This window comes from Lucilia cuprina, chromosome 6, assembly GCF_022045245.1.
Source record: "Lucilia cuprina isolate Lc7/37 chromosome 6, ASM2204524v1, whole genome shotgun sequence".
Lineage (NCBI taxonomy): Eukaryota > Metazoa > Arthropoda > Insecta > Diptera > Calliphoridae > Lucilia > Lucilia cuprina.
The window spans coordinates 45,605,336-45,619,507 of NC_060954.1; the positions used below are offsets into that span (position 1 = coordinate 45,605,336).

At 28.1% G+C, this 14,172-nt stretch overlaps 1 protein-coding gene across 2 annotated transcripts in view; it reads left to right on the plus strand.

Moving 5' to 3' along the window:
- Nucleotides 1–14,172, plus strand: part of LOC111680704 (angiopoietin-2) — a 112,124-nt gene that overhangs the window by 30,824 nt on the left and 67,128 nt on the right. The gene's annotated exons all lie outside the window — the stretch shown is intronic.

The window sequence follows — 14,172 nt, forward strand, 5'->3', positions numbered from 1 at the left end:
ACTAGACTATAGACTAGACTATAGACTAGACTATAGACTAGACTATAGACTAGCCTATAGACTAGACTATAGACTAGACTATAGACTAGCCTATAGACTAGACTATATACTAGGCTATAGACTAGACTATGTTATTAAATATTATTGTTTGCTATAGACTAGACTATAGAGTAGACTATAGACTAGACTATAGACTAGACTATAGACTAGACTATAGACTAAACTATAGACTAGACTGTAGACTAGACTATAGACTAAACTATAGACTAGACTAAACTATAGACTAGACTATAGACTAGACTATAGACTAAATTATATAGTAGGCTATAGATTAGGCCATAGACTAAACTATAGAATAGATTTAGACTGGAATAGAGACTAGACTTCAGACTATAGACTTGACTATTCTGCCTGTTGTAGGGCATTGAGTTCTATTTGTCTTATATGTATTTAATTTTTATTAAAACAATAGAAGCAATAAAATGAATTCTGAAAATATTTTATTTTTTTTTTTTTTTTGTTAAATAAATCTTATGTCTGATTTAATATAAACAATTTTGTTTAACACTATTTAGCGAATATGGGTGTTGTTAGATTGTTAAATTATTAATAAATAAAAAATCTCTGGCAAGTAATTGTTGAATATATTTAAATAACCATTGGCTATTTGTATATGAAATTAAAATTGAACTGGACTAAAAAAAAAACGCATAGGTACAAAAAAAAAACAAATGACCTTCAGAAAAATGCTATAAGAGTTATAAAAGTTTAACAATAACAATAATTGTAAGACAATTGATTGTATTTTTTTGTGTTTTACCAGACATGTGTAAATCAGACAATGTTTATATAAGACTTGCAAAGAACATGTTTTTTTGAATGAAAAACAAGATTGAATTACTTTTGAAATAGAACTTTGTGTTTGCCAAAATACTAAGATACATGATCATGGCTTTACTTAGTTAGTTTTTTTAGCTGTTATTCATTTCAAAACGAGATGCTAGAGCTGAGCTGGGAGGCGATAGGTTGCCTTTCCTTATTTCATATTTATCAGTTCAAATGTTTATTGTTATAATAACTAAAGACACCCAGAAATAAAACTATGTTATTAAATATTATTGTTTGCTATTTCCTGCATTAAATATAACATTTAAAAGAAACTTTGTAGTTGTGAATAAAAATTTGCCAAAGTCTAACTAATGACAAACTGGCCAAGTTAAAGTTGAAAAAAAGCTTAAAAAAGACAACGATTTCTGTGCAATTGTTTTTTGCACATATACCTTTGAAACAAAAGACTTAAGAAACAAACCTTGCTGCTTGCTAATGTATGTTTAGTTGCGATTGCGTGTAACAAACAAAAATTAAAACAAGCTTTAACTTGTATTTATTAAACACAAGATAAAACCAACGAAAGAAAACTATTAACACAGAAATTTATTTGAGCAAATGTTTCCATTAAATTTTATTTAAGTAGTTTCCTTACTTTCACTTGAACTGATGACTTGAAATCATACACTAAACAGCAAATCATAGCATAATTTATTAACATTTTGATTACAACAAAAATAACAAATAAAAAAAAAAACAAAACTCATAAATATTCCCAGAAAATTTGTATTTTAAATTTTTGTGTGATAAATACAATTTATTTGCTATTGCTTTGCTTAGAAAATAATCTTTAACAATAATTTAATATTTCTATGTTTTTGTTTTTTCTCGCTTAGTTATAGTTGTTTGAGATCAGCTTATTGTTGTTGCCATAAAACTAGTATTTTGTGTCAGTAGCCAGAAACTTCAATTGCAGCTTTAAACAACAACACAGCAACAACAATATCGGTTTACATCATAAACGCCTCTTCATTACCACAATCCTTTCCAATCATTCATTTATTCATTTACGATTTTGTCATGTTTGATTCATTCATCATTGTTAGAGTAGGGTACCCTACACAAAACATCTTTTGATCGTTCAATGCATTAAACTATTCAACAAGAGGGTTCTATAAATCGACTTTCGAACAATCGAATAATCGACTTTTTGTTGAAAAAAGTCGAAAATTCAAAGTCGACTATTTAGTACCAAAATACTCGATAACTCGACTATCGTCTATGAAAATAGTCGAAAAGTCGACTTTGTAAATAAAAGTCGAAAAGTCGACAAAAGTCCAAAACTCGAAGAAAGTTGGAAAACTTCAAAAACTCGAAAATAGTAGAAAAATAGTAAAAAATAGTCAAAAATTTTAAAAAAGTAGGAAAAAAGTCAAAAATTTAAAATAGTTGGAAAAAAATCGAAAAAAAAAGTAAAAAATAGTCAAAAAGTCGAAAATTTGAAAATAGTAGAAAAAAGTCAAAAATAGTCGAAAATTTAAAAAAGAAGTCAAAAACTCTAAAATAGTCGGAAAAACTCGAAAAATGTAAAAAAATAGTCGAAAATAGTTAAAAAGTCGAAAACTCGAAAATAGTAGAAAAAAGTCAAAAATAGTCGAAAATTTAAAAAAAAGTGGAAAAAAGTCAAAAACTCTAAAATAGTCGGAAGAACTCAAAAAAAGTAAAAAAAAAATAGTCGAAAATAGTCAAAAAGTCGAAAACTCGAAAATAGTAGAAAAAATTCATAAATAGTCGAAAATTTCAAAAAAGTGGAAAAAAGTCAAAAACTCTAAAATAGTCGGAAAATATCGAAAAAAAATAAAAAAAAAAATAGTTGAAAAAAGTCGAAAAGTTGGAAAAAGTCGAAAAGGCGAAATAAGTCGAAAAGTCGAAAAAATTCTACAAAAGTCATTTCAACTATAGAACCCTATTCAACAAGGTTAAAGTTTTCTTTAGAATACCGAACCGAATCGTTACAAAACGTTATGTTTTCTCTTGCAAGATTTAACGATCGTTTTATTGAAAATTTAAAGAAAATTTCATGATCGTTGTGTTTTTTTCTTTGTTGTATTATGAAACAAAAAGATCTTTAACTTTTCGTTAGAAAACTTCATAATCATTAGGTTTTCTTTAACGATCGTTCAGTTCTCTTTGGAATGTTAGATGATAGTCGAGTTTTATTCAGATTGATCCTTACAATTTCCTAAGAATGTATTACAATGATTAAGTTTTTATCAAACTACTTAACAAACGTTAAATTTTGTTTAAAATACTTAACGATTGTACAACTATCTATAGAATACTTAATGATCGCTCTGTTTTTGAAGGAGAACATATAACTTGTTGAATTGTACCGAAAGATTGTTTAGTAATCTTTAAAATCGTTATGTTTTCTTTTGCAAATTTTACCGATCGTTTTGTTTTTTATTTAAATTTTAAAGATCAGTACATTTTGCTTCAAAATTTCATGATCGTTATGTTTTTTCTATAAAAATGCTTTGTTTTGCTATCTTTTCCTTAAGAAACTTTATGATCATAAGGTTTTATTTAGAAAAATGAAAGATCGTTCAGCCTTCTTTGGAATGTAGGTCTGTAGTCTTGTTTTATTCAGATTGAACGTTGAATATTTTTAAATATTAGAAAAAATAGTACTTAACAATCGCTGAATTCTGTTTTCTATACTTAATGATCGTTCATTGTTTAAATGAACTTTAGTTTTATGTAAAAAAGTTAACAATTATCGAGTTTTCTGCACAAAATTAAATGATCTCTTTGTTTTTTTTTTTTTTAATTAAAGATCTATAAAACACTACGATCGTTGTGTATTTTTTCGTAAAAATTAGAAGATCGTTATATATTTTTAGATCACTTTATCGTTTATATATTTTCTTTAGATTAAGATCATTTAATTCTCTCCAAAACACTTTACGATCATTTAGTTTTATTTAGATTTGACGCTGAAAACTTAATTTTCTTTCAAAAAAAACCTAACGATCGTTTTCTTAAGAATACTTAACGATCGTTCAGTAATCTTATGATGTTTAATTTTCAGTAGAATACTTAACAATCTTTGAGTTTTATTTAGAATAATCGTTGAATACTCTGGAGAATTCTTACTCATAAAATACCTAACGATCGTTCATTTATCTGTTGTTATCTGTACTTAATGATCTCTAGAATACTCTTTACTGTTTTCTTTAGAATATTTAACGATCGTTCAATAACCCTATGATGTTGAATTTTCACTAGAATACTTAACGATTGTTAGGATACCATCATTGAGTTTTATTTAGATTAATCGTTGAATATTCTGGAGAATTTTGACTCATTTTGAGTTTTCTTTAAAATACCTAACGATCGGATAGTTACCGAACTTAACGATTGTTTAATTACCTTATCATGTTGAATTTTACTTAACGATCGTTGAGTTTTCTCCACGATACCATATGATCATTGAGTTCTATGTAGATTATTAATCGTTGAATATTCTGTTTAAACACCTAAAGATGGTTCAATTATCTATAGAATACTTAATGATCGCCCAGTTTTCTCCTGAACACATAAATAATGGATTTTCTTTGAAATAATTAACGATCATTGTGTTTTCTGTAAACAACTTAACGATCATTTTTTCGTATAAGCAATTATTCCGAAAAATTTGTCATAATCGTTTTTTTATCTATATCAATCTTAAAGATCGTGACGTTTTCTTTAGAATACCAACGATCATTATGTTTTCTGCAGAAGACATACGATCATTGTGCGTCCCATATAGAAAACTAAAGAATTACGTCGGAAAAGATAGCATGATCGCTTTTTGCCCTATATTTATCTTAAACATCGTTAACTATTGTGGTGTTTTCATTAGAAAACTAAAGGATCGCTGTGTTTTCTTTAGAATACCTAACGATCATTGTGTCTTCTATTGTGCATCCTCTATAGAAAATAATTACTTCGGAAATTTTAACACGATCGCTTCTTAGGCTATATTGTGGTGTTTTCATGAAGAAAATTTTTGTTTTCTGTAGGACGAATAACGATCATTGTGTCTTCTATTGTGCATCCTCTATAGAAAACTAAGGAATTACTTCGGAAATTTTTTGGCCTGTATTAGTCTTAAAGTTAAGTTAACTATTGTAAAGTTTTCATAAGGAATCTGAAGGATCGCTGCACGTTCTTTAGATACCTAACGATCATTGTGTTTTCTGTAGGAGAAATACCGATCATTGTTTCTTCTATAGAAAACTAAACAATTGCTTCGAAAAAATCGATCTTAATATTTGAGCAATCTAATCTTTGACCATTGCTGCCCCGTTGTTTAACTTCCGAGACGTAAAACATCACTTTAGTTTACAATCATGCAGATGGGATGGCCAGGCAGTAGACTGTAAATACCAATTTATAGTCCCGGCCGACTAGTAACACCTCTGTTCCCCGGGATTGCAATAACACCAAGGTTTAAAGTTCACCAAGGTAACATGCCCCCGGGGGGGGGGGGTATTTCTTTGGAAAATTGAACTTGATCACTTTTTGGACTTTAACTGTCGAAAAGATCGTTTAGATTTGTTTATTTTTCTCAAGTTACTATAATTGTCGCTCTCTATTACGCTAGAAATAAATCGTTAATTTTTAACTCGTCAATCATATGCTTAAAAACTTGTTGTTTTATTTATGTTGTTTTTGTTTTTCTTTGGCCTCTTGAGCATTTCTAAATCAAAAGACATCCGCCAAAATAGTAGTATTTAATCATATTGTATCAATGACTGTCGTTTGACTTGCCTTTTGGCTAAAATCAAGTTAAAACTCCCATTTTCCATTTAAGCTTTTGATGTGGACAGACCAACGGACAGACAGAGAAACATTTCGGTGGCTAAGTGATGTTTGTTGACATCTTTTATAAAGTGATTGAAGTTTTTGTGTGTGTGTGTTTTCTTTTTTACGGGAGTTTTTCTCACCAGTTTGGTGTTTGTGTTAGCATCCAGTTTGTCACTTTCTATGGAAAAACATGAGTGTGTGTGTGTGAAAGAGTTGGTATTGTGGTGCACTTTCAAGTTTGTGGTAAAGTGTTACAACGCACGTTTGTTTATCCAATGCGGGTAATTATGTAATTGAGCTCTATTACACTTTTTTAGTAACATAAATATTCTGTTTTAAAAATTAATAAACTACAACATGAGTTGTTAAAGGTGTTAACAGCTGCTAATAATACTAATATGGTTTGTCTTACTAGTATTTTATTAAATTGTTAAAGTAATAAAACATTTCCAAAGTTTCTTTTCCATAAAATTTTACTACATTTAACAAACCTTAAATCCTATGTTGAATTATATAATTTGTTTATAACAACCAACCTTTTTGACATAAAAACTAACCTTTTAATCCCTTTAAACAAACTTTGCCAGTAAAATGGCTAAAACCAATACATTGTATCTATTTGGCAATCTTTTTAACTTAAACTCTTATATTTTTCTATGTTAACTATTTTCATGCGACAAATAGTTTAAAAAACAAATTTTCAAGTTTTTCAAATTTTCCAAGGCGAAAAGCAAACAAATACGTAAATAAAAATTCACTAAAAAGCTTAAAAGAAAAACAACAACTTCACCTACTCTATTTGTTCAAATCAGATTAAGCTTTCAAATTGTCAGCAAACAAAGTTAAGTTAGACATGAGCATAATAGAGAAAATGTTTTGATAGACAAAACGTCACATAACAACGACTACAAACAGCAACAAACATTTAAAACAACTTAGTGCAAACGGACAGACAGACAGACAGACAGACAGACAGACAGACAGACAGACGGACAGAAATGCACAAAACGCTTAAAGAGGGTGTTTTTGTATTTAAAATATTTTACTTTTTACATTTATATGGCGAGAGTTACTGAAATAGCCAACCTTCAAAGTTAATGGAGTGTTTTTTTCTTAACTCATTACAATCGTTAACAATTTAGAAGGTATTTTAATTGAAACATGTGTTCTCTTTTTTTTTTTGGTTGCAAAATTGCGTAATGCTATAAACTTGAACTTAAAAATTGACTTAATTTTCAAAATTTAAAAAAAATTCTTAATGATCACTAGTTTCTTAAACAATGATCATTAAGTTTTCTATCAAAAAATTAATACACAACATTTGTAAGTTTTATGGGAATATACTTGAGAAATTAAAAATTTTTATTTATTGAAAAGAAAACTTAGCGATCGTTAAATAATCTAAAGAAAACGTAGTGATCTTTGGAAGAAAACTCTTAATATTCTAAAGAAATCTTATGTAAACGTTAAATATTAAAGAAACAACTTAGCGATCTTCACTTTTAACAAAGAAAACACAACGATCGTTTAGTATTCTAAAGTCGTTATATATTCTAAAGAAAATGCAACGATCGTTTAGTATTATATAGAAATCTCAAAGATTTGTTTATATTTTAAATAAAACTCAACGATCGTTAAGTATCTATAGAAAAATCTACAATTGTAGAGAAAACATAATGAATTCAAGAGTTCTCAACGATCGTTTAGTGTTATACTTAAAGAAAATTGAGCAAATTTTAGAGTATTATTTAAAACAAACACTCAATGATCTTTAACTATTCTAAGAAAGCTCAGTGATCGTTAAAAATTCTAAACTTTATTTAACGATCGTTAGGTATTCTAAAGAAAATTCAATGGTCGTTTAGTATTATAGAGAAGTCTCAAAGATTTGTTTATATTTTAAATGAAACTCAGCGATAGTTAAGTATTCTATAGAAAAATCTACAAGTGAAGAGAAAACATAAAGAATTCAAGAGAAATCTTAACGATCGTTCAGAATTATAAAGAAAATTTAGCAAACTTTAGAGAAAAATTTAAGAAGACACTCAACGATCTTTAACTTTTCTAAGAACACTCAGTGATCGTTAAAAATTCTAAACTTGATTTAACGATCGTTAGGTATTCTAAAGAAAATTCAATGATCGTTAAGTATTATAACGAAATCTCATAGATTTCTTTATATTTTAAATAAAATTCAACGATCGTTAAGTATTCTATAAAAAAACTACAATTGCAGAGAATTTAAAAGAAAATAAAATGAATTCAAGAGAAATCGCAACGATCGTTTAGTGTTATAAAGAAAATTGAGCAAATTTTAGAATATTATTAAAGAAAACATTCAACGATATTTAACTGTTCTAAGAAAACTCAGTGATCATTAAATATTCTAAACTTGACTTAACGATCGTTAGATATTCTAAAGAAAAATAAACTATCGTTAAGTATTATAGAGAAATCTCAAAGATTTGTTTATATTTTAAATAAAACTCAACGATCGTTAAGTATAGAATACTTAACAATTGAAGAGAATTCAATAGAAAACTCAATAAATTCCAAAGAAATCGCAACGATCGTTTAGTGTTATAAAGAAATCTTACAGGTTTGTCATTTTTTTAACGAAAACACAACGATCGTTAAGTATTCTACATAAAAAAATCCATAATAAGTATGAAAACATATTAAATTCAAGAGAAATCTTAAAGATCGTTCAGTGTTATAAAGAAAATAGAGCGAATTTTAAGTATAATTTAAGAAAACACTCAACGATCATTAACTATTTTTAGAAAACTCAGTGATCGTCAAGTATTCTAAACTTGATTTAGCGATCGTTAGGTATTTTAAAGAAAACTCAATTATCGTGTAGTATTATAAAGAAATCTCAAACGATTGGCAATTATTTTACATAAAACTCAGAAAACATAATGAATTAAAGAGAAATTTGAACGATATTTAACTTTAACACAACGATCATTAAATACATTAAAGGAAACTCAAAGATTGTTAAATAATCTACAGAAAACTCAACGATCGTGCAGTGTTCTAATGAAAACGCAGCGATTTTTACATGATAATTCTATCAACGATCTTTAATTAGCAAGAGAAAACTCTTTATTATTTAAAAAAAAAGAAACTTAATAATCTTTAAAACTCAAAATTTAAAAGAAAACACCACGATCGTGGTGTTGTGTATATAAATGAAAACACAACCATTGATAAATTTAAATAGAATACTCTGCGATCACCAATAAAATACAGCGATCAACGATTAATTAGTGTTCTATACAAAACTTAACGATCGTAAGCATTCAAAATAAAATACAATGATCATTAGGTATTTTAAACAAAATTCAACGATAAGTTTTATATAGAAAACTCGACAATCATTCAGTATTATCAAGAAAGCGCAGTGATCTTCAGTTGATAATTTTTAAAAATCTCAACGATCGTTTAGTTTGCAAAAGAAAGCATTTCGATCATTGAGTAGATGCGTTCATTAAGTATTACAAAGAGAACTAAATGATCATTAAAAATTGAAAAGGAATCCATACGATCGCTTAGGATTCCCAAGAAGTCTTGTAAAGAAACTCAACGATTGATAAATATTTTATAGAAAGTTTAAGTCGTTCAGTGTTCTAAAGAAAACATGAATGAAATGAAAATTAAAAAAAAATCAACGATCGTAAGTTTTCTAAAGAAAACTTAGCGTACTGTTAAATGTTTTGAAACAAAAATCTGTGATCATTAAGTATTACATAAAAACTCAATGATCGTGAAGCAATCGATACGTTCATTCTTTTAAAGAAATTACTGCGATCTTTCGACTAAAATTTTACATATCATTTAACGTTATATTTTTAAAAGAAAATCCGATTTCGTTTAAAATTTTAAAGAAAACACAATGATCTTCAGAAGAAAGTTCTAAAAAAAAACGCTCATTAGGCATTTTAGATCGTTTAATATAAAAAAATCTCTACGATCATTAATCTCAACCATGTATAAGTATTTGAAAGGAGAAACAAGAATCATTAAGTCTTTTAAAGAAAAATCAACGATTACTTAGTGTTATAAAAGAAATAAAGCGATAGTTATGTTTTCAAAAGAAAACTCGACGATTGTAAAATGTTTTGAAGAAAACACAGCGATCTTTATAAAAAATTTCTAAAAAAACACTCATTAAACATCATTCTAGCATTCTAGATCGTTAAATATTTAAAAAAAAACTCTACGATCACTAACTTAACTATCGTTAAGTATTCAAAAGTTAAAACAAGTTTAAGTTAAAGCAAAGAAAACTCAACGTTTTCTACATAAAACTCAATGGTCACTTAATGTTATAAAGAAAACACGACGATCGTTATGTTTTTAAAAGAAAACTCAACGATCGTTAAATATTCCAAAGAAAACACTGCGATCTTCAGAAGAAAGTTCTAAAAAACACTTAACGATCATTATATATAGTAGATCGTTAAATATTAAAATATCTTTAACAATGTTAGTTCAATGATCTTTTGGTTTGGTTTGGTTCAACTATCTTTAAGTAAATCTAAGAGATCGTAAATTGTTTTAATCAAGAAAACTCGACTTTTGTTAAAAGGATTTGGAATAAAATGCAGCGATCATTAACTAGACGATCGTTATGTATTCTAAATCAATTCATCAATAGTATTTCTAATGTGTTTTTAAGAAAACTAAATGTTTGTTAAGAATTTAAAAGAAAACTTAACGAGTGTTATAAGATTTGAAGAGAAAACTCTTTGATCGTTAAGTCTACCGAAGAAATCTTAACGATTTCTTATTATACTAAAGTAAATTCAACGATCATTATGTATTCTAAAGAAAACATAACGATCATCAGGGATTTATTGAATTATATGTAAAGTTTTCAAATCGATCGTTAAGTGCTCATTGAAATCATATTAGATTATTAAGTATTCTAAATAAAAAACTTAACGATCATTTGATTTTCTATAATTTTTGTAAAGTTTTCATAGAAAAATTTTCGAAAAGAAATCTTATCGATCGTTAAGTATTCTAAACGAAATTCTTTGATCCTTAAGATTTTTAAAGAAAACTTAATGGACGTTGATTATACTAAAGAAAATTCAACGATCATTATGTATTCTAAAGAAAACATAACGATCATCAGGTTTTCATTGAACTATATGTTAAGTTTTCAAATCGATCGTTAAGTGCTCATTGCAATCATATTAGATTATTATGAAATCTAAAGAAAAACTTAACGATGATCCGATTTTTCATAATTTTTGTAAAGTTTTCAAATAATTTTCAAATCTTTGTTAAATTTTCAAATCGATAGTTGTTAAATCGATCATGTTAATTTCAAATTTTCTTAACGGTCAGGAAATTGATCACGAAAATGTATGTCTATAGTTATTTGTGTATAAATTTCAATATTAAAAAACCATTAACTAATGTTTCCCACAACTTAAACATTGATTAAACATATAAAATAAACATTTTCACGTTCAACCATTTATTCAGCAGATCATTTAAGTTTCAACGAGTTTGCACGTGCCTGCAGTGCAATAAAAATAATATAAATAAAGAAATATTTACCATAAAATAAATTTTACTTTAAAAAAGAAAAATGAATAAAAGTGAACATTTTAATCGTGAAATATTTGCAAGTTATTTCTTAGTTTTTGCTGCATATTGGTTTTTGTGGTTAAACCTTTGGCACGTTAAGTTGACAATGACTTCCTTGTTATAGTTTTGGTTAAGAAAAACTTATATTTCTATAACTTTTGTAGCAGAAGGGGTAATTTTGTTACTATTATGCAAAAAATTTTTTGGTGTTGTCTTAAAAGGTTTTTCAATGGAAACAAAAATTATATTTATTTTAAATAAGGAAATTTTTTAAATCCGAAAAGTCTTAAAGGTGGTTTGTTCAATATGCCTTTAAACATAACATGGAATATGTGAATGTATGTGTAACATAAAACCTATAAAACCAAAACAAAACAAAACGTGACAAGTCATTGTTTGCATTGGAATATTTCTGCTTAAAATTCCCCCCAAAAAAACCCTTTTATTTCATATCTTTCTCATATTCCACATACAAGACTGATACCTGTAAACTTAAGTAAGTCATTGTAATTCAGAAAAGGGAAAATATAAAACATAAAAATCATGTTATTACCTCATTTGTTGCATGATGAAAACGCATTAAACAACTGATGCAAAAAAAAAACAATATCCAACTGGCAACTGGTAAGCAAAATTTCTTCAAGTCTGTTGTATATGTAATATTTGTTTAAAAGTTCAATGGCATTTCAACTCCCACCTTATCATATGAAATTACAAATTTAAAAAAGCAAATCTTTTAAACATATTCAGGTATTCATACAGACATAAGTCAACAGCAAAAAGTATGAAATAAAAACATATTCAAAATATTTCTTTTTTTTGCAAGAAAAAAAAAACACACCAAACGTGCAAGATACGTAACACTTGTTGTAGTACAGCAGCTTTAACCCCTTAACGATCGCATAATATATCTCTCACTGTAATACTTTTCTCTTACAGTAAGAGAAAATAACAGACGTTATTCTCCAAAAAAGTATTCTAAAGAAAACTAAAAGATTTTTGAAAACATATTTAACGATCGTTGTAGAAAACTTAATGATCATTAATAATCTCAACCATTCCAAAGTTTCTAGAATATAAGTATTCTAAAGAAAACTAACAGATCGCTTTGATAAAGAAAACTTAATGATCATTAAGAAAAAAACTTCACGATTTCAAAGTATTGTAAAGAAAACTTAACGATTGTTAGAGAAAATTCAACGATCATTGAGTATTCCGTCAAAAACTCAAGAATTTATACAATCGTTAAGTATAAATTACGAAACAATCAAACTCGCTAAAACAAATTTTTTTGCAAAAAAAAAAGTTCGTAAAGTAATCCAAAGAAAATTCAAAGATCGTAATCCATTCTAAAGAGAATTCTTATGAAAATTCAACGTTCATTAGATATTCCAAAGAAAATTCGACAATCGTTAGTTAATATTAAGATCAAGGATAGCAAAGTGTTTCAAAGATCATTTAATATTCAAAAGAGAACTTGACGATCATTAAATATTCTAGAAAAAATTCAAGTATCGTTAAGCATTTTTAAGACAACTCAACGATCGTAACGTGTTTTGCAAGATATTCTTTAATCATTAGGTATTCTAATGATTCAGTCTATAATCTAGACAACAGATTACGCTATTGACAAGGATATAGACAAAACAATAGTCCAGACTATCGACCAGATTAGCCTATTGAATAGATTATGGTGCAGACCATAGACGCTAGTCTTAAGTTCAGACTATAGATAATACTATAGTCCAGATAATAGATTATACTAAGTCTATACTAAAAACTAGACTATAATCCAATCTATAAACCAGACAAAAGTCCACCAGTCTATAGTCCAGACTAATAAATAGACTATAGTCCTAACTATAGACTAGACTATAGTCCTGACTATAAACTAGACTATATTCCTGACTGTAGACTAGACTATAGTCCTGACTATAGACTAGACTATAGTCCTGACTATAGACTTGACTATAGTCCTGACTATAGACTGGACTATAATCCTGACTATAGACTAGAATATAATCCTGACTATAGACTAGAATATAGTCCTGACTTTGGACTATAGTCCAAACTATAGACTATAGTCCCGACTATCGATCATAATATAATCCAGAATATAGACCGGTTTATAATCCAGACTGCAATATAGTCCATGCTATAAACTATACTGTTGCCCATTTTATAAACTATAGTCAGATCAGATCAGACTATCAAACAGACTATAGACAAGACTATAATTCAGACTTTTGACCAGATTAGAGTCCAGACTTTCGATTAGTTTAAAACACGGAATATCTAATAGTCTAAAGGCTGGAATATAAACTATCGGTTAGGGTTCAAACTATAGCATATAGACCAGTCCAGACTAAAGTCGAGGTGCTTTACGTGAGTACCTATCGTATCCAGATCTCACGGTGGTACTTTTACAAGCACTGGGTGAGTATGATAAACAACTCAGCACTGCCCTTTTGTATACTTTACGAGCAGGTCGCAATTTCTGACCACTGCTGCCCTTTCGATACCCTCTGTTGATACCCTCTGTTGAGTCGGCAACATCACCTAAAAACGTAACCGGTAGACCGAAGTAAGAATCCATCAAATAAGCTGAGAATTTGTTCTTACTCACATGGACACACTGTGGTAATTCTGATATGAACAGAGTTTACTCTGAACATTACTTATGTATGATGGCTTTCATACATCATCATTCAACCTAGCACACTTCCCATTCCCCATGAATGTGTTGGATACATTCATAAGAGAAAAACATACGACACAGTCATTATACCCTACACCACTATAGTGGGGAGGGTATTATACGTTTGTGCTGATGTTTGTAACATACAAAAATATTGGTCCAATACCCACCTTAAAGTATACCGA